This window comes from Alligator mississippiensis, chromosome 3 (genome assembly GCF_030867095.1).
Source record: "Alligator mississippiensis isolate rAllMis1 chromosome 3, rAllMis1, whole genome shotgun sequence".
NCBI lineage: Eukaryota > Metazoa > Chordata > Crocodylia > Alligatoridae > Alligator > Alligator mississippiensis.
Window position 1 is genome coordinate 259,644,265 of NC_081826.1, and position 22,094 is coordinate 259,666,358.

The 22,094-nt window shown below is 41.7% G+C and overlaps 1 protein-coding gene across 4 annotated transcripts in view; it reads right to left on the reverse strand.

Annotated features, from left to right (window-relative positions):
- MAST4 (microtubule associated serine/threonine kinase family member 4) overlaps window positions 1-22,094 on the reverse strand; it is a 496,570-nt gene that overhangs the window by 164,495 nt on the left and 309,981 nt on the right. The window lies entirely within an intron of this gene.

The following is a 22,094-nucleotide window of genomic DNA, read 5'->3' on the forward strand; positions in this document are numbered from 1 at the left end:
TGATCCTGCCTTGATCAGGGGACTGGACTAGATGACCTCTGGATGTCCCCTCCAGTCCTATTTTTTTGTGGTTCTATGATCATTTCAAGGGCAAAAAATGTAGCTAAGCATAGACAGAACCCTTAATTCCCCACAACAGTACAGTAAGTGCTTGCAAAGCAGTTTGGTTTTTGTTAATTAGTGCAGCATACCCACCAAACAAGGCAACAAACCTCTTTGATACAACTATGTGTTGTTACACCTATCTTTTTGGCAAAGTTATGCAAAGTGGGTACACAGGACAACGATAAAAGCATAGTCAGCATATATACAAATGCCTGAAAGTTTCAGGTGAAGTTTCCAATTTACAACAAAACACCCAAAACATTGGAAAGCATGCATTTACACAGTTAAGTCATTCAAATGACTTTGCTCTTCTCCTGTAGAGTTTCTCTAAAGACAACCAGAAATGAAGGCAGCCTTATCGTTTGAGGTGCTTTTGTGAAATTATTACTTTAAAAATAAGACAGACAGACAGACAGAGACAATTTATGAATTAAACATTAAATGAGATAATGAAAAATAAAGAAGGTAATTCAGTTTTCCTTCACATAGTTACATAAAGAAGCTAAAAATGTCATCTGCCAGTGGGAAAGGTGATTAAATCCCTCCATTCCTTTGAAGAAAATCAAGTAACCAAAAGTAAACAGTTAAAGGCTTGCTTTATCTGAGAAAAATTCCCTTACAATATGTGAACAAAGAAGAGATTTTTAAGCACCAACATTTATTTCCAGGGGCTCACAATAATACACACAGATTCATAGATGTTAGGGTCAGAAGGGACCTCAATAGATCATCGAGTTTGACCCCCTGCATAGGCAGGAAAAATGCACAGTCCTCCCCAAGAAATGTTTTAATGACACAAGAATTATACATGTTTTTAAAAACCACCATGAAATATGTAGGAAGCTGTGTAGTACTGTTATTAAAACCAACATTTTCTACCAGTGCAAAATTAAGTGTTTGCATCCAGCACTTTAACACAGAAGTTGCTAACCTAAGCTTCTTTTCTCCATTAATTAAGCTGCAGTCCACATGGATTCATCAAAGACTTCATTGGCACCTCTGGCTACAAAATTCTTGCCCAAACACCTTATAAAGAATACTAAATCACAGGGTAGTTTTTCAGTGTTGGTGCACTGATCAAGATACTGAAAGCTAGATTGTACCAATCTCATGTAATAAGTTTATAACTAGTGAGAATAAAACAAATCAGTATTAATTCTTTACATATACCATGAACTAACAAAACCTAAGAATGGGTGAGAAAGCCTAATGGAAAAAATTTAAATCACAACACAAAAAAACTAGAAGCAGTCAAATATTTCTTATCTGTACGTAAGATGAGTGCATCCTTCTTCTGAAGATAAGGAAATATTTTCTATTCCATTAATTAGTAACTATGAAATAACTAATGAAGTTAGCCTTTTCTTAAATTGGCAGGGTTGCATAACTTGGATCTCAAAGCACCAGCCAAGAAGCTTTCTTAACCACCATTTGGTTTTCAACAAATCTTAGAGCACCGGGAAGTCCCAAAAGACTGCAAAAACCTTAGATCTTATAAATATTTCCAAAAGATAAACAGGAGGAACCAGGAAGCTATAAGCAGATTAATTTAGCAGCAAGCCTAAGCAAATTCACAGGAAGTTGATATTGGATGCAATATGCAAATACTTCAAGGATGGTAGCATAATTAATGTCAATCAATATGACTGTATAGAACACAGGTATTGTCAAACAATGTCAGTTTGATGGTATTTGAAGTTTGGTGGATAAAGATGCTCTGTTGACATAAATATATTTAGACTTCTGTAAGGCTTCTGACCTAGTTCCATGTGACATTCTGATAAATTAACAAGTAGCATACAAGATCAATGTATCCCATACTAAACAGATTAAAAACTCATTGAGAGAGAGATTTTTAAGCATGGGAATTTTTAGTAAACCCTAGCAACATCTCTGCTGGGCCGAGTAATTTATAGCCATAATTTGAAAGTATTTTTTTAAAATACTAGTAAAATATGCAGTGGACACAAAAATCAACAGTGTGGTAATAATGATGGGAAGAGGTCAGTTGTATAGGCCAGCCTGGATCAATGGGTAAAGGCTTATCCACTGAAACAACATGCATTTTAAAACTCAAGTACAAGGTGATATGTACTAACAAACAATTTAAGTCTCACTGCCAAAATGGAGGAAAGTATGCTGGAAAGGATATAGATAACCCATTGAATACAAGCTTCTGAAGCAAGACTATCTGAAAAGGTGAAAAGTCATAGAAAGAATAAGAAGAGGAACAGCCTGAAGAAATTAGGATCCTGCATATGGTATTCATAAGATTCTGGCTGCAAGAATGTTATTATCCACATTTCAAGACTTTTCAAGGATGCTGTAAAGTCAGAGGGGCTTCAGAAAAAAATCTACAAGAATAAAACCTGCCTTACAGCAATAGATTTAAGAAGCTCGCTCCACTGAGTTTCTCAAAGAAAAGGTTAGGGAGCAACCTGATTGCGTCCTACAGATACCTGCACAGGGAACAGACTTCTGGCAAAAACAGGCATTAAAAGATTCAATGATTAGAAGCTGGAGCTGTACAAATTCAAACTAGAAATAGGCACAATTTTAAATTACCCAGCGGAACAATTTGCTGGGGAGCTAGGGTGGGATTTCCGTCACTAGAAAGCTAAGTGGGACCTAATTCTAAAGATCTGGAATAACTGAAAAAATAGTGATGGGCTTGATGCAGAAATAACTAGATGCAGTTCAACAATTCAGATTATGGAGGAAATAAGGCTAAACTGTTTTAAAAATCCATTAATCTAGTTTTATTTCATCCTAATTACAATATTTGAGATCTTGCTCCCTCTAGTGGTTGATGATGTTGATGTATTATTCATTACCTGTCAAATTAATTTATTATATTTGTTCTGTTATGAATCTTGGGAAATTGTAGTTTTCAAAAATAATTGTGCAAAGCACCATTAAGAAGGAAGTGTTCTGTGGGCATACAATCTATTTGCCCACAAAATAAGATTAATTAAAATGAGATTACCCAGGACCATTTAGAAATGCATGTAAATTTTAACTAGTTGCAACATACTACTCAAAATTCAAATTAGCCTTCCAATATTCTTTGTGTAGCTCAGTAGAAGTTAACATAATTAGGGAAACGAACGATCACTGAACTGTTTTCCTTTCATACGATATTCAAAGAATGCCTTCTGAAACCTTAATTAAAACTCAGATATATAATCGTGCTACGATATGCAGACATCTACATGTTTAAGGCCATTTTAAATTAATTCTTTCTACATCTATACTGGAGCCAACCATATTTATAACCAAGACAGAATAAGATGTATATCTCCTCTAGTCCAGCGGTTTAGATTCTGGTTATGAGCCAGTACAACAAACAGGAAGATTAATAACAAGCTATAGTAGAACCAGAGATGGATTGGGGGGCTGGGGGGGAGTGAAATGGTGCACTTGCACCCTACTTTGATTCCTGGTCCACCAAAAGTTTAAAACCAACTGCTTGGCAGTAGCAACAGCATTTCTAGTCAGGTAGTGCTGATTACATTTCCCAGCAGCCCCTGCCTGCATGGCTGAGGCTGGTCTCCATGAAGACCTCAGCCGTAGCTGTGCTGTGATAGCATAAGTCTGGGGTTGCCATGGAGACTGGCTGGCAGGGAGTGTAACTGGGCAGGGCAGGGAGCTGCTCCGGAGCTGCTGGGACCATGTGGTGGGGGTGGTTTGGTCTGGGCCCAGGGCAGAGCTGCGATCAACTGTCTGCGTATCCCTGCTCAGAGCGTGCAGGCCGCAGACTGCAGCTTTCCTGGCTCCTTGCAGCAGTGACAGCATGGTCCAGAGCTGGGGCAGACCTGTGATCCTCTGCCTGTACACTGCTGCCCAGAGCATGCAGGCTGCAAATCACGGCTCTGCCCTGGCCCTGGACCAAGCTGCCCCCACCACAGGATCCCAATGGCTCCGGAGCAGACCCCTACCTTGCCCTGCTGTCTCCATGGCAACCCTGGCCTTGCGCAATCACAGCACAGCTGTGGCTGGGGTCTCCATGGAGACCGGCCCCAGCCATGCAGGTGCGAACTCCTGGGAAATGGAGTCCACTGCCCGCCAGATCAGGCCAACGGGCCAGACTGCCTGCCCCTGACCTAATCCCTTCTAAACTCTTCATTCCACAGGTGCTAATGACCCTCTCTCCTTTTAAATGGTCTTGATGTCCACCAAACAAACCATCCTCTGTTCTACAATTCTGCTGTCCGTCAGCTGCTCCTGGTAATGAAGTTCCTATTTCACAGCCCTACAAATTATTTTTAATTTATTTCAATGAAGTTATTTTGTTTTTGCTTTAACCTTAAATTGAATAATACAACTCTAAGTGCCAAGCACATTAGTAAAACTTCTAGTTTATTTTTAACCTGAGAAAAATGTGTGTTGTTTATATATGTGATGATGTACCTGAGCACCTGTACCTCTCTTACCAAAATTCTGGATCTGCCCATGAGGAAAGCTGTCTTCTTTTCATTGCTGGAGTCAGGTCAGCCATTGCAAGTGTAGAAAGCATTAATACAAGTAAGAAATAATGACTTACATTTTAATTGACTTTAGCAAGGGAGAACAAATGAAGGTCAAATCCAAATTATGTTACGATTTCCAACATGATACTTGGACTTTAAATTCAAAATGTTTTAAAATAAATGTATTATTATTACTTATACCTAGCAAAGACCAGGTTTTTCAGAACCTGGCCTTTTAGGAGTGACAATATGACTTGAGGGCCTATCTCCATAAATAAGTGGGCACTAAGAATCACAGAATATAGAATGGTAGGTTTAGAGGGGACCTCAGGAGGTCACCTAATCTAGTACAACAGCATGCTGTAGGCAGGATAACCCCTGACTAAATCAGCCCAGTGTCCATCTAACCTGCTTTAAAACACTTCCAGGGATGGGGATTTCACCACTTCTCCAAGCAGTCTGTTACAATGCTTTTTCATAGTGAGAAAGTGCTCCCTAATATCCAATCTAAATTTCCACTGCTGCAATTGAAGATCATTGCTCCCTGTCCTGAACCCTGTAGCCACAGGGAATAGTCTATTTCCATCCTCCATATAAGCACTCTCCAGGTATTTGAAGACTGTTATCAAATACCTCTATTTGTACAAAACCAAATAGTATGCATATGCTTCTACGGCTGTATACCAGGAGAACTCCCTTTCCAGTTACGTTTCTTGCACAATCCATGGTTTCATACCTTTCAAATGTAGTCTTCACAGTCAAAGGACTTAATTTATTACTCTCTCCCTACTCTTTTACATATTTAGATCTTTACTCAATCTAGGCACTTTTTAACTTGCATCTTTTAAAATGGACTTCTGTGTTCTTTAAAATATGCAACAAGATAAGGTATAAATCTGAGGCTATAAATTGGGATTTGTTGTATAATTTAACACGAAAATTTAAGAGGACAGGCATTCTCCCAAAAGAATGCATGTTTTGCATTTATTATAGATACAGCTGCAACCAGATAAGTCAAATTTTATACAAAAGTACTAATTCCTAATTCAATTGTACACGAGAAAAAAATTCCCAAAACACAAACAAAAATGTTACCCTGCCTACAAAACCATATGCTTTGCAAGTATTAAACTAAAAATGACTAATTATAAAAACTTGTAACCTTATTCCATATTAAACATACTCCTTCTGTAACAAGGACTCTCTTTAATTAATACATGACTATTATGTCATGAACAATTTTACTACACAGAGAAGACATGTTTAAAATAAACGGATTTTTTTTTTTTATTATGCCTAGAAATTGTTCAGGGGAGCTGGGATTCAGAAGATTTTTTTAAATATAAGAACAACATAATTTATGGAAAAAGCCAAGTAAAGCAAAAAAAGTTATTTGGAGAACAGGACATAAGTTGTGGGTCAGGTATGCTTTCCTATGCATACACAGTGTTCCACTAGTGCTCTAGGAATTTGTTGTGGATGATTTCACATTTAGAATAGGAATGCTGCCCATTAGGCAGAACTAGTGCCTTATATTTAGCTATGCTGCCGGTCACAGCTCTAAGCCCAATGTTCATGTCTACAAAATTATACTATCTGCAGAAACAAAACCTATTAGAGAAGACTGAGATACAACCAGGAGTCAGGCTGTGGACAACCATACTGGTATACATTTAAAAAGGGACAGTGGGAATACGGACTTACCTTTCAGAAGCCACCAATGCAACTGTCCTATCTTTCCGCTCTTGTAACAGTATAAACGGAACCAAACCATTGTAATTTCAAAGCTGAATGAAGTATGCTGTGCCAGTGCAATTCCCTAGGAACCTAAAGTTCCATTATTATGAATGCCCCAATATGATACCTTCTCAACTGAGCCAAACATCTTGACACCCATCTCAGCTGAAAGCTCATTTGGATTTCACTGACCTGGTAGGCATGGTCAAAGCACACCTAGCACAAATATACAGCACTAACTCCAGCTAAAGGTCCAGCAACCCCAACTACTTTGATTCAAAAAAATACAAGGAAAGTGTTGCTCCACTTATAAGAACAGCCAAATGCTTAGAGCAGAGCTTTCCAAACTTTTCATGTTGGTGACACACTTTTTAGACATGCATCATTTCGCAACACAGTAATTCAGTTCCGGGGGAGGGGCCAAGGGAAGCAGATGCGAGTAAGGGAGCTCCGCGGTGCCCTTCCGCAAAATTTTCTGCGTTTCGCGCGACACACATACACACTGCTGTCGACCCACTAATGTGTCGCGGCACACAGTTTGGAAAGCTCTGGCTTAGAGCATACACTCATTAAAGTGGGAGACCTCAGTTCAATGCCCTCTGGAACATGAATGAGAACACACTACCACTACCACTCCTCACTACCAAACTAGAGGCAAGGCTGGACTGGTTGGGGATGGGAGAGTGATGTGGTAGGGGGAGAGGGAGAAGGAAAAGCAGAGTGGGATGACTCTTCACTCTTCTTTTTAAAGCCAGAGAGAAGGCAAGCAACAGGGAGCACAGGACATTGTAGTCCAATGATTAAGACATTCATGTGAGGGGCCTGATTTCTGGAATTTACTTTGTGGGCTGCTTATGTGTTTACTATTAAAGAAAAATGGGAAAAACATAGAAGAATATAGGGGAAAAGGAGCAAAGTCCAGAACTCCCCCCAGTCTCACATAATAGGCAACTAAGTTGCTGCTGCAAGCTTCTACATGTACCCAGTACCTAAGTGCTGAAGTAGCAGGTGCCACTTGAATGGTTTTCATAATTTTCCATCCCCATATGTAGGGCATACTGAGTTATTGTAGAGATGGCACCTTAGAAACAACAGTATACTACAAACCCAAGGGCCACCCATTCCTACCCACAAACAAATGCAAAACAAGCCAACCCTTCACTGTCACCATGATTAAAACACCCCCAACAACAAAACCATCAAAATTTGTGTATTCATTCTGACACACCTCCTCCAAAGCACCAAATGTGGATAACAACATGGGTAAAACTGAACAGCCACTGTAGTCTGGCATGAACTCACACAGAAAAACATACAGCACACACACTTAGAGAACAAGTTTTAAAAAACTATCACTATTTCTGACCTCAGAGTCCATGTCCTCAAGGGAAACTTATATATCACCTTCAAAAATGGCCCGGGAAACAAAAATCCTTAACTTTACTGGACAGCAAAAACCACAGACTTAACAGAGACAAAGGTTCTATGGCTCATTATACCTGACCTCCCCTCTCTGCTAACCTCTCTGTGCTCCATAGGTGGTAACAGTCTCTTTGCTTTTGAACAGGTCTTATTCTTTTACATGTTAGGCTTATCTTTTTCAGCTCCTTTTTATTTGGGTCTGTAATTATTTCTGTTAGTAGTAGTTGCTGCCCACTGCCCATTGTTAAGTGATCACTTTCACTTGCATAATAGAGTTAAACAGAAGTAATTGTTTTACCTGGTATTTAGTTTAAGCAGTATCTGCTTCTTTCCCAGACTCCAGGAAGAATATTTTATGCCTAAAAGCCTGTCTGACATCTATAAAGTTGGTCCAATTAAAGATGATATCCAGCAAAACCAGCTTCTCACACAGTCCCAAAATTTTCATGGCTACAAGGTCACTGCCCAAAATGAAGGGATTTTGTAGTTTACAGACCTCAACACCCAACTTACTGGGTGCAGACATTCACTATAGTGACAATCGCATATTCACTACAGATCCCTGCCAGAGAAAATAACCCAATAGCTCCTTGCCCACACATTGTCAAGTTCTATTTTTGTCTTGCATTTTTTAAACTTGTTGTTCATACCATAATGAATACACAAAAGGATGCTAAGAACCCTGAAGACCTGAGCTATATGCTAGAATAGCAGCACTTCCTTGACAATCTCCTGCAACAGCTTGGTTTCAAGCACTAGCTGATTTTACTGATTGATCTGCATCCTTGGAAATTTCACAAGAGCAGGTTAAACAAAACACTTGACAGAAACAGTTTAAACAGGGATGATCCTGCCTTGAGCAGGATACTGGGGTCACATCCAGCCTGACTGTTCTATGATTCTATGATCTGCTGTCAACAAAATAATGTTTGACAGAGCACTGAAACATGGCAAACTGGAACTTCTGGGGAGATATTCTGCTTCATACAATAGTATGTGAAATTCCTGTGACCATCACCTGGCATTTAGGTACCAAACCATGTAGCTCTACAGTTAATACATCCTCAAAATGTTGTACATACAATCTTAAATAATTGCTATCTTTTAAAAAAATAGTTTTATTTCATCTTAACCTACAATCTCAATGACTGCATCTGACAAAAGTAGACTGTTGCCATTGAACGTTTATGCCTCCCTAAACCAGTACCACCTTCTCCTACATTCTGCGTTAGATTGACAGAGTTTAGCAATTCCACAGTTTCAATTTAAATTTTCTAATAACCCCATATATATTAAGAGCAAAAAAGAACACTGACCTTCTAGAACTCCCTGCTTCAAAAGAGGGTGAACTAAACTGAGTATGGTACATGGTTGTGGTTAGGTTTTTTTTAATAGATTAATTTATGGTAATATTCAACCACTCAGTTGATGATACAATGTGTCACTGCATTTAGCAATATGTATAAAATATTACATGAGAGTTTAAACTGTCAAAAGGAAAAGAGCATCACTGGAGATGACAAAAGAATGAGATGGGTTCATCTGCCCAGAAATGTTCAAATAAGGACCAACAACTTCCCAATAAAATGCATATCAAGGAAACTGTTATTGGGGTGACTGAATACAAACAAAATGGGGGGAAGGTTGTGCGAAGAAAAGGCACTAAGTTCAATAAGGACACATGAAAAATCCCGCACTTTGGATGAAACTATCCCAAGCAGTAAAATAGACTGGGGACTGACTGGCTAACCAGCAGCTCTGCAGAACAGGACCTGAAGGTTACAGCGGACAATAAGTTGAATATGAGTCAACAGTGTGCCCCTGTTGCCAAGAAGACTAACAACATACTGGGTTGCATCAGTAGGAAAGTTGCCAGCAGATCAAGGGAAGTAAGTATCCCCCTCTATTCTGTACTGGTGAGGCTACATCTGGAGTACTGTGTCCAGTTTTGGGCCCACCACTACAGAAAGGATGTGGACAAATTGGAGAGAGTCCAGCAGAGAGCAATGAAAATGGTTAAGGAGCAGGGGCACATGATTTCTGAGAGGCTGAGGGAACTGGATTTATTTAGTCTGCAGAAGGAAGACTGAGGGGAGATTTTCTAGAAGGCTTCAACTACCTGAAGGGTGGTTCCAAAGAGGATGAAGCTAGACTTTTCTCAGCGGTGGCAGATGACAGAACAAGGAGCAACGGTCTCAAGTTGCAGCAAGGAAACTTTTAGGTTGGATATTAGGAAAAACTCTCTCACCAGGAGGATGGTGAAGCACTGGAATGGGTTACCTAGAGAGGTGGTAGAATCTCCATCCTTGGACATTTTTAAGGCCTGGCTCAAAGCCCTGGCTGGAATGATCTAGTTGGGGATGGTCCTGCTTTGAGCAGAGGGTTGGATTAGATGACCACAAGAGGTCCCTTCCAACCCTAGTTTTCTATGCTTCAATGATTCTCTCTCTCTCCCTGGAGTCAAAAGGAGAGCATATGCATGGCCTGTAAAGACCTGTAGCCAAAAACTCAAACACTAATGATTATAGAAAATAGGCAAAGCTTCGAGTGCAGGATAAGTACCATCTGCTGTGAGCCCTGACATCTCTAGGCTCTGGATGCTTGTATCAGAAACAGCTTAAATAGCAGACTAAATAGCCTGTCTTCCAAACATCAGCCAAAACCACTCAGCTAAATTCAGATGGCTGAGTCTCTATTTCAGGAATACTAGGTAACCTGGTTGCTCAAGTCATGCATTTGCTCATTCTTGATATTTCCATACTAATATGGGAGCCTGACAGTGTTTTCCTGCCAGCAAGGAAATATTAACCTTCCAACTAGCTTTCCTTCTGAACAGCTCAAAACATGCCTATACTTGAGTGACCGCAGTTTTAAAGGAACCTACATCACAATATAAAAGCAATCTTTATTTACCATTTTTATTTAGAAGTTCAGCAGTGTTTAATTTCCTCTATGCTTTGGAATTGCTGCAAAGAAAAGTGATCCAGGTTCTAAATGTCTAATTTAAAATACTTATTTATAGAAGAATAATTTTCTATTTCAGTAGCAGGAGATTTTATTACAGTAAAATAAGACTTAATTATTTACAATATTAAATAAAGGTTTGTAAATAACGGTTAGCCCCTGAGCTGTGCTGACATTACTTAAAGATCCAAAACACCAGGGAAGAGATTTTGGCATAAAGACCAATTCATTTCAGCTCCATTCCTAAATCTGACATTGAAGAAAAAAGGGCTAGTTTTATTCTGTGTGCTACCAGGAAGTTAACGGCACCACGAGAACTCTCAGCAATTAAGATATGGTCCTCCAACCTCTTCCCAGAAGATCAATGGGCAAATACTTCTGTGTACAACCTTGCTATCTACCTCTGCTGATCCCTAATCAGAAGCCAAGCCTCAGCATACTTGGTCCCATACCACTTATAGTTTTTCCTGCTTCGTATATTGATGAGTCTATATTGTCATTCAGTTACCTGTCCATATGGACACCCCAGAGTCTTTGTGTGGCTTTGAGCCGAAGTAAGAAGCACCTTCAACTTCAAAACTGCAAAGAGGAACCTTGAACTTTAATGAAGGGATCTCTGGACAGCTGCTAGCCAACCACAGATTCAAGCAAGCCAGGCAGCTTCCTAGAAGATAAAAGGGCTCAAAGAGAGCTATAGAAATGTTAGGGATACGAGTAACAATTCCTTTGATGTAAACAATAACTTGTCTGTTTTAAAATCAACACTTCCATGTTGTTGAGCCTTCATACAAGCAAAGACCCCGTCTCAGCAGACTCAGAACTAAAACAGAGAAGTGTGTGGGTAAGGAACATGGATGTCTGTGAAGTTACGATCCAAGCAACCTCCCCACGAAGGAAAATGAGCTTTGTTCCAATATATGACCTACAAGAAAGACAACACAGTGGAAGATCCCCCATAAAAAAAAGAGGAAGAGAAGTCAGCATCTCAGCCTGCCACACTTGCTGTTACGATAATGAATAAATGGACAGTAAACTGGCTGGATCATCAGGCTCAAAGGGATGTAAACGATGGCTCAAGGTCTAGTTGGCAGCGGTATAACGTGGAGTGCCTCAGGGACTGGTACTGGGGCCGGTTTTGTTCAATATCTTCATCAGTGACCTGGAAGATAGGATGAAGTGCACTCTCAACAAGTCTGCATAAGACACCAAGTTCGGGGGAGTATGGGGGAGTAGGAGATACACTGGAGGGTAGGGCTAAGATTCAGAGAGACCTTGACAAATTGGAGGATTGGACCAGAAGATAGCTCATGAGGTTCAATAAAGACAAGTGCAGAGTCCTGAACTTGGGATTGTTCCATCCTATGCACCAGTACAGGCTGGCAACTGACTGGTTGAGAAGCAACTCTTCAGAAAAATACCAGAGGGTTATAGTGGACAATAAGCTGAATATGAGCCAACAGTGTGCCCTTGTTGCCAAGAAGGCTAACTGCATCCTGCATTAGTAGGAGCACTGCCAACAGATTGAGGGAAATAATTAGACCCCTCTATTCTGTACTGGTGAGGCCACACCTGGAGTACTGTGTTCAGTTTTGGGGCCCCCACTACGGAAAGGATGTGGACAAGTTGGAGAAAGTCCAGTAAAAGGCAACAAAAATGGTTAGAGGACTGGAGCACACTACTTATGAGGAAATGCTGAGGGAGCTGGGCTTATTTAGTCTGCAGAAGAAAAGACTGAAGGGGGATTTAACAGCAGCCTTCAACTACCTGTAAGGTGGTTACAAAGAGGATGGAGCTAGATCAGGGGTTTTCAACTGGAGGTACTTGTGATGGTCTCAGGGGGTACTTGGCAGCAGGAGCGGTCACTGGCACTTCCACCACTGCGTTACTGGCACTTCAGCTGCTCCCAAGCCAACAGCACGCTCACCGCTCATCTGCTGGGGGATTCCTGCCTTCTTGACCAGCTGCCAGGAATACAAAGACCCAAAAAGGTTGAAAACCCCTGAGCTAGGCTGTTCCCAGTGGTGACAGATGACAAAACAAGGAACAACGGTCCTTGTTTCAGCAAGGGAAGTAGGTTAGATGTTAGACAAATTTTACGACGACGAGGGTAGTAAAGCACTGGAACAGGTTACTCAGAGAGGTGGTGGAATCTCCATCCTTGGAGATTTTTAAGACCCGGCTAGACAAAGCCTTGGCTGGGATGATATAGTTGGGATTGGTCCTGCTTTGAGCAGGGATTTGGATTACACGACCTTTTGAGGTTTCTCCAAACCCTAACTTCCTATGATTCTATAACAAAATATTTGCGTAGCTGTGGGTGAATGCAGTATTATTATGACCAGTCAACATAATTATACACCGTCACCTTTTCCACTTCTTCCTTACCTCTTTTCTAATCGTACTCTTCAAAATAATGGACACGAATGAAAAATAAATGTAAACTGGCAACTAGAACAACTTTTTAATAACAAAAAAGAAGCTGTGCTGCTGGTTGAGCTGTTCTCATGGCTGCCAGAAGCAGTCCTTAAAGCTGCTGCATGCTCAAGAGTCTAGTTATGTCTCTGGCCAACACTGCAAACTCCGAGTTTATCAGTTTATCTGATCAAGACACAAAGATTTCCTTGCAGGACTAGATTCCCTATGCCAGGAATAATTGCTTGCTTTCATTCTGGGATAAGAATCAGCATATCTTGTTAGGTGTACCATCCTTAAAAGAGATTAAACAATCACCTTTGCTGATGTATTTTCCAGGCATTTGCCCCTAAATGTGTTTTGCATACCTGGATGGTAAAATCTGCTCACCACTCCCTCTCTTAGTATAACTCCTTGAGACAAAATCTTCAGGGGGCAGAAGTGTGATGACAGAACAAATAAATAAAGAGAATTTCTTTTGAGTTAAAAAAAAAAAGTTCATACTTGCAGATCCATAATACAATGGTAGGAATTGAAGGAAACTCAAATTGTTCTCCCATCTGTCAAGAATAAACACAACACTCAGACATGTCAAAGGATAGATGGCAATGGAAACCACTAGGCATCAGTGACAGAACTCTGAATTTGAGAACAAAGCAGAAGGTGGTCTAGACTGACTTGATAATGGAAGTGCTTGCTAAAAGACAGTCAGACAAGCACAGAAAGGAAGGGCTTTGTTAAATGGTAATTTTGGGGCTGCTTCTGGAGCTCTTAACCCATTGACTGGCTGCACATCAATGCCTTTAAGTGTCTTAAAGCACTCATTATTCATCTTAAAGTTACACAACTCCAAGGCAGGATCATCTCTAATCCTCCTAATTTTGCTCCTGTTCCATTAAAGTATGCCCCCCACCCCCAGCTTTTCTGCCCAAGTTGAAGTCCTCCAGCATCCCAGGATGCAGTGGCCCCTCCTGAGTCAGGGTAAACAATAACATCAGGGTGTATGAGGGCTGGGCATGGCACCTTGCTGCCCAAACATGTCAGGCAGAATAAGGGCAGCAACCCCAGAGCACCCAGCAGCCACAGTGCCTCCTGCCACTCCCCAGAAATTCCTCATGTGCTCCTGCCAGACGGAGTGAGTGCTGCAGCCCTGGAGTTCACTCACTCTGCCCAGTAGGAGCAGTGAGCTGGTCCATGCTCTGCCCAGCACAAGCAGCAAACACTGCAGCCCTGGAGCTTGCTTACTCTACCTGGCAGGAGAAGAAAGCCAGTCCTGCCCCTAATTTTGCCCCTGGTTACCAAGCCTCTAGTGGTAAGTCACAGCTGTGCAGGTGAATGACAGTTGGAGATGCTTTTTCACCTTAAGGTATGACTGCTCCACTAAGCCAAACAACACTAAGTCTATTAACATTTGTTCAACTAACAGTGTAAGATGTAACAAGGCCTGAAGAAGAGGAGCTGCTGTCAAAAGAGGATGTCTGTTGCAAGTGAGTATGGAGGAGCAGGATACTGAGCTTCACAAAGACTTGTCTGAAAAACTAAAACTCTCTGAAGCTAGAACCAATCGGCAGGTCCCCTGGAGTCCTGACATTACAATGGACAAAATCCTTGAGCTGTGGGGGAGGGGGAAAAACCACAGAATACTTCCAACTACAGCATCAGCTTTGCTGAACTTCTAGCACTGCAAAGGCACCAGAAACAGAATGGATCCACGAATAATGTGACCTCGTCTTAGAGAGAGACGGTTTTATGTTATTGTATTGCATGTATTTTCATATTGTTAGAGAAATTATAGTAAGCCAATTTTTATGCCAGTGAACTCTAGTGATTTCTAAATTTCTAGTTCTTTAATGCATGGACAGTACATTTGAATTCAAAGGAACAGTCTCAATGTGCCACACAAGAGCCCAGGTGTCCACTCAAACTCAGTATTTAGCCCCAGTGCACTAGCTTTGCAGCTCCAACAAGACCAAACACCATCCATCACCTCTTTGCTGTTCTAGATGCTGTGGCAGTAAGAGGTTAATTTGTTCGGTTTTAGTAAACGCCGATTTATCACTGGTGAAAAACGAATCCATCCCAGGACTGGACATATTGTGCACTCTCTCACACAAGTATTACAGATTGACTTTTATTAGTAGATGTTTAAGATTATGAATCCAAAAAAGCTGACAGAGCTGGTAGGGAATGCTACACTCAAAAACTAGTCAATAAACAGAGCCACACTTGCTTTGAGTCAGCCAAAAGCCAATACTGTTCAGAAGATAAAGAGCCGCTTCTACTGGCATTACATTTTCAATCAAGGCAGCTGGTGGCTTGAGGGATAACCACAGTTTATTCATGCTGAAAGAGACCAGACTTACAGCCTAGCATTATGCACCTTGCCTTACCAATGTAGGCATCTATGAACATGCCAGTGATATACAAAGAGTGACCTAACTCTAAAATAAGTATAATATTCTCGCTTGCTTCTAACAGGGACAGAGAAGTGGTAAATGATTCCCATTAAGGGCACCTGCACAGTTCAAGACCCCAATCCTTTCAAACTAAACAGTTATTTCAGGGAAATTTGCATTTCTGACATGCTCACAAGACAGCACAGAACAGTATCAGCTGCACTGCACAAATGCAAAACCTTCTGTTTCAACTACATATTTTTCCAACTACAATCTGATTACCAACTGATCTATAGCTACCTGGGATTGCCATTTTCCACAGGTTGTTAACACCCTGCTTCTGGAGACTTATTGACCTTTTCATATGGGTGTTCTGCCACTTAGGTAGGTCAAACTGCAAACAGCTTCATGCTGATGCATGAAGATATTTCCTGATATTTAAATTCTGGGCCTAGGACTGTTCATCCCAGGTTTCTATCATATCCAGTGCATGCTCATGGCCCTAGCTCAGAAATGGCAGTTGGGTTGGGGGTTTTTGCTGTTAAAAAAAGTCTCTGGGCAGTTTCTATTGTGATACTCATTATTAAATGCCACAATCTCTAGGAGTAGACAGAAATGCAGCTCCCCGGTCTAACTCATGGTGCTTCACAGAAAACACGATGAATTAGACCTATCCTCCTGACCCAACAGACATTAGGAGGGTGGAGGATCAAGCTCCAATTTGAAGCCAATTCAGGGAGAGAGGTTGCATCTCTGGAGCCTCTTCCCCTTGCTTCACCCCCTCTCTGCCAGCCCTGGGTGCTCTCTCAGGATGGGAGGAGAAGGCAGGGGAAGGAGGTCTGTTCTGGGGTTTCCCCACCCTGTGCTGGAGTGGGGGGGGGTTGGATGGATTGGAGCCCCCTGCTTCTGCAGAGCTCCAATCCACCCACCACACCATCCAAGTGCTGGCTGGGCAACCCCTAGAATAAGCTCCCTCAACTCCCTCCCTCCTCTCCCATTCTCAAAACAGCACTGGGAGCAGGACTGTGCTGTGTCAGCCTAGCCCTGCTCCCTGCACGCACAGATACAAGTTAATGAAGGCCACTCCTCTTTGGAGCGCCTTCATCTGAGCCTTTATATAATGAGAGTTCTGACTGTTGTGGGATTGGCCCTTTTGAAGTGTTCTGCAGCCATGTACTTGTGTTAGGTCATAACTGTAGAGCACTTTCATGGGCTAGATCAGGCAAAGACTGTTATTTCTATCTGCACCTTCTACATTCTCTGGCCCCAGAAGGCCTCTGCAACTCCTGACAATGACATCTGGTAGAAACTTCTGCAGAAGCACAATAAAGAAAACACTGTCTCCAGAAAACACACAACAGCTGTTGTTCCCAGTGATTAGAGTGAGAAGGATTCACGCCTTTGGCATGTAACAGTGGGTTGGTTACTGCCAGGAAATGAATCCAAGCCCTAAAACTATTTCCTCCCACAATTCTGAGTGAGTGCACAAGTTTCCCTACAACTCTGTGAAAGTGAGCAGAGAGCAACACAGTGAACTATGGTGCCATGATGCTCTAGTATGGCAGCCATTTTCCTTCCTAGAGCCACTGAGTGTCAGTGCCTACCATGGACACAACAGAAGCATACTTATATTGATGGTATGGTTAGGCAATGTCGGGACAAGCTGCCATACACTGGCAAGCAGGCAACTTCTTAACTCATGGATGCCATGCAATGAAACAAGGCCAGTCAATACTCAAGCTGAGATTAGTCCCTTGTGTTTCAATTCCTAAAACCTTCCTGTAACCCCTAGAATGCAGCTGTCCAACTTCAAAGTGGGGTCATATTCCCCACAGGTGTATCAGCAGGGACTACATACCATAGGGACTGACAGGTGCAGCCCCCAGGTTCCTATGTTAACCCCTTGTGGGCCACATGCCTCTTGGGCTGCCAATTATATAGCCCTGCCCTGGAACATGCTGCTTGCCCAAAACCAGAATGATAAACAGTTCAATCGCCAGCAGGGAGGGGACACTGAGGGCATCTATACACATGCTCCAGGGTGGGGGTGGGGGGGTGGGGGGGATGGCCTTTAATTAATGAATTAATGAATAATTAATTAAGGCGCCTGCAGCATTGTCATGTATTCAGCATCCCACGCTTCAAAATGGTGGTGGGGGCACTTTAACTAAAGTTCATTCAACAAGCTTTAGTTGACGTACCCCCGCCAAGATTTTGAAATGTGGGGACACTGAATGAACGTGACGCTGAGTACACTAATTAGCTCGCTCCAACAGACTCAATTAACTGAGTCATCTGTGATGCATGCTAATTAGCAGAGCTCTATAATGTGTATAGATGCCCTGAGTGTTGTTGGCTCAGGCTTGCTTCCTTCTTCTACAAGCATTTTCTTTTGGAGCTGTGAGGTCTAATTGGCTTAAGTGTTTTAAGTTGGTTTACAGTAAATGAAAGGAGTTACAAGACCTGTCTTTTTCTGAAATACAAAATGAATGAAAGTCTTGGTGTAACCTGTCTAGTAACTGGCTTCCTACTACTTGTATCTTTTTGCAAGGACATTTTAAAATAGCTTCATATTATACTTCTGTGTGCCACCCTGTGTTGCTTTGACATTCACTTAATCTGGAATAAAATTACTATTACAATGGCAAAGTCTCAATTAATTGCAACTTCCAATCTATCGGAAAGTTAAATTTCTTTAGTGGAGCTTCTTCAAGCAAACACCTGTGTTCACTGCAAAAGACTTCAAGGCTACAAAAATATAAAAACTGCTTGAAAACTCCAGCTGTATAACACTATCCCTCAAGAATTAGCTGACTGTGATCAGCCTTACTATATTGTGAGAAAAAAATAAATGATACATGATACATTACAGCTTCTGCTAAGACTTATGAGAAAAGCTGAAGGGAACTAAAAATAATGCTTACAATTCCAAAACAAGTCAAGCAGGGAAAACTTTGGTTCCCTCATTCCTCCTTTGAAACCTAGAGGGCTCCTAGACAAGTCTGTAGCATAAGGGTAGCTAAACAACTACTTCCGGTAGCATGCTTTATTGGTGACTGGTGCAATACTGGCAGAGACTATAATGCCACTGCTTGCAAGGTGTTAGCTTCCACTCTGTACTTGAACCATGATTCGCTTTTTATACGGATGCTTCATTATGGTCCATTTTCCCAGAGGAAAACTGAGTGGCAAAGGAGATGGGTGGAGAGAGAATGTTGGTCTTCATGACCGTGCCAGATTTCCATACTACAAAGGATTCAGAATATCAGGAAGCGTACCTTTAAGAAGCTTTCACAAAAGCAAATTGGGAGTGGTTGGTATATTGGTGCTACAGATTTTGAATGATTCCAAGAGTAAAAATAAGGGAAGGATGGAACAGTTAGAAGTCCAAGAGCAGAGCTCTTTCAAGAGGCAGGGGACAACTGGAAAAAACACTAAACAGATTTCACTCTGAACCTGAAGTCAGAAGGTAGGCTTACTTCTGGCAAATCAAGTACTTCAGGAACAGCTATTAGTCATTCTCAGTTAACTCAAGGCAGAGGAGTCTGACTATAAAACACTACTACAAATATTTGAGGAGTATTACATTCCACATAAATACGAGACAGAAGAGATGTTTTTAACTTGGGAGTACAAAGGCCTGAGGCAGAAAGCCTTGAAAACAGGAAGGCCCACAAAAAAAACAAATAAAAAACCCCAGAACAGTCAGCCCACAAACCTGCACACTCCATGCAAACATCACAAACCAAGAACATACTTAACATTTAGGAGAAGAGGCAAGAACTGCAATGGATTACATCACTTTGCAATAGCTGGCAAACACCCGCAGAGAGTGAACATAACATGGTCAAAAAGGATGATACCAGCAACATTAGCTCAAAGAAATTTTTCATAGGAGCAATGGTCAGCACTGCAGCAGAAGATGAATGACCTGCCAGCCTGAAGGCAAACAGGACATTTATTAAACAGGCACAGGTGCACAAACAAATGTGGTGTCAGAAACTGGGATATTAGCACCATAAAAACAAGGCAAAGGTAAACACCTAAAACTCAGGACCTGTAACAGTAAGCTAGTCCCCACTAAGGGAGTATGGGAAGTAAATGCATAAATAAATGAACTCAAAACATTATAACCTAAAATACTGTAGAAGCCAGATACTAGATAGTCACCTGGCTGGGGTCATCTGACCTCGGTCCTATTTCCTGCAAGGGGAAGGGGGTTGGACACAATGATCCATTGTGGTCCCTTCCAACTCTACAATCTATGAATCTATACGCAGGATTATGATCTCGCCCATTGCGATGATGAGAATGGGTCTGAAGTGCAGAGAACCAGCAAACAAATGCATATTGCTACTTAGATGCTGCACCTCTTTGCTATGGGTTTTATGTCAAAAAGCACTGTGTCTCCAGTCAACTTCATGGGACCGTGTGCTCCAACTGATTGGTGAAGTGGTACTCCTAGAAGTCACAGTAAACAGTTAATCTAATTGAAAAACCTAAGCAGAGTGCAGACCATCTGGACATGAATAATCCAGGTTTCATTGTAGCAGCAGGAAAAAAAAGTAACCCTCAAAACATGCCAACACAGAACACACATATTGGGAGGGTAAGGGCACATAAACAATCAAGAAAGGGTTTCAGAATATCTAAATATATTTAGATATAGGGACTTTTCAATAAAACATAGGCTAGACCTCAGAAGCTAGGGACAGACATTCAAAAAGCCTGAACCCAAATTGATTCAATCTTTACAGGTTAGTCTAACCTGGCTAGGTTGAATGGGTTTGTAACTGCACAGACATCCCAGACATGCAGGCACATGCCTGCAATGTCTCAGGGTTGAAGACAGGGCATGCAAGAGCAGCACCCCTTCCCTTCCACAGCACTGAGCTGGGGGGAGGGGTGGGGGGTGACCAGGCCCCAGACAACACTCTGACCAGCCCAGCAGGGAATTGATAACAGTGTTTATCACCCCTAACTCAGTGTTTATCATCCCATTAAGAAAACAACAGAGGCGCATTACCGGCTACCTGTTGATTCAGCATTGCATAAATTGGTTTGAGCCAAATCAGTTAAGTTTGATAACTACATTCAACCAGGTTTATCTCAAACCAGTTTCAGCCTTTTTTGAACCGGTTTATGTGCACTGAACATCTGTTCTGTTGCAGGTTTAAATCAGTTTTGATCACTTAAACTGGTTTGTGTGTAATGCCTGTCCTTAGCCAGAGAGCCCAGCAATTGCATAATTCACACTCTTACGTAAGTTCTGCTAGGCCTTAATACTGAGCATAGAACAAGGGCTGGATATTCTCCTGGCAATGACTGTATAAGCAGAAGGATCTACCAAGTGGTTACATTTGCTAGTTATTGAAGGAAAAAAAATTAATATACCTTCACTTAGCCCAAACAAGCAGATGCATGCATAAACCAGGGAATATTTTCCAGTACTACAAGAGGAAAAATGTTAGCAGAGAAGACTGACACCAAATCTCTTTTCCATAGGTGCTGAGTACATGGGGGCCCAAGGGCCCCAACTCCACCTCAGGAAAAGGGCTGTTACCTGAAATGCATAAAACTTTCCATATGTCCATCATCTTAGGTCCCCCAAGCAAAAATAAAAGTCAGTGCCGATGCTCGGGCTATATCCAAAACAAACAGAAATTTAAGTTCCTTGTAAAAGAAATAACATACCTGAGAGAAAAGTAAATCCAGCACAGGGTATTGGTAGGGCACAGTAAGGCTGGGGCCATTATCAACATGCCTGCCCCAACAGAGCACAAGGGATTAGTACTATATTTTCTTGTAATGGTGAACTATGTAGGAAATATTATGCCTAATCTACCTGCACAAACCAGAAACTGAAGAATGTTCCCACACAAACATACCCAAATTGATATGGATGACAATCATAAAAGTGTGAGAAACTGAAGAATTTAGAGACTGTTGTCAATTAAAACTGACCAGAAACCTTTCAAACATTCCCTTCTTCTAAAAAATACAGATTACTTATTCAGCAGTTAAGTATCACGTGCAAACCAAATATGAACCTGAAAGAGATTTGGCGATTCTGGATACGTTCTCTGAAGCAGGAGCAAACTCACCCCATGCCCTGGCCTGAACCGAGACTGAGGCTCATTTGTGGGCCAGATATGGGGCATGGGGCAGTGGCAGCTGTGGTAGGCCTGGTGACAACTGCAGTGGGAATGGTGGCAGTAGGGCAAGCAGCAGTGGGCCAGGCAGGTGCAGGGCACAGTCCTTGTTCATTCATGCCACCCATGGCCACATCCACTGGGGTCAAGGGGTACTCTTGTGACAGTGGTGTCACAGAGGTAGCCAACATCATGGTTATAAGAGAATCTAACCTGCAGGCTGTATATTTGACACCCCTGTTCCAGGCGTGACAGAACTGCATTGTTCTACTTTCAACATCAGAGTTCCAACATTACAGATTCAATTTACTCTGTGTGTGTGTGTGTGTGTGTGTGTGTGTGTGTGTGTGTAAGTAAATAGAAACTAATCAAATCAGAGTTTTTTCACTTCCCCAAAACATTTCGTAATTCTCAACCTGGGTGCCATGGCACCCTGG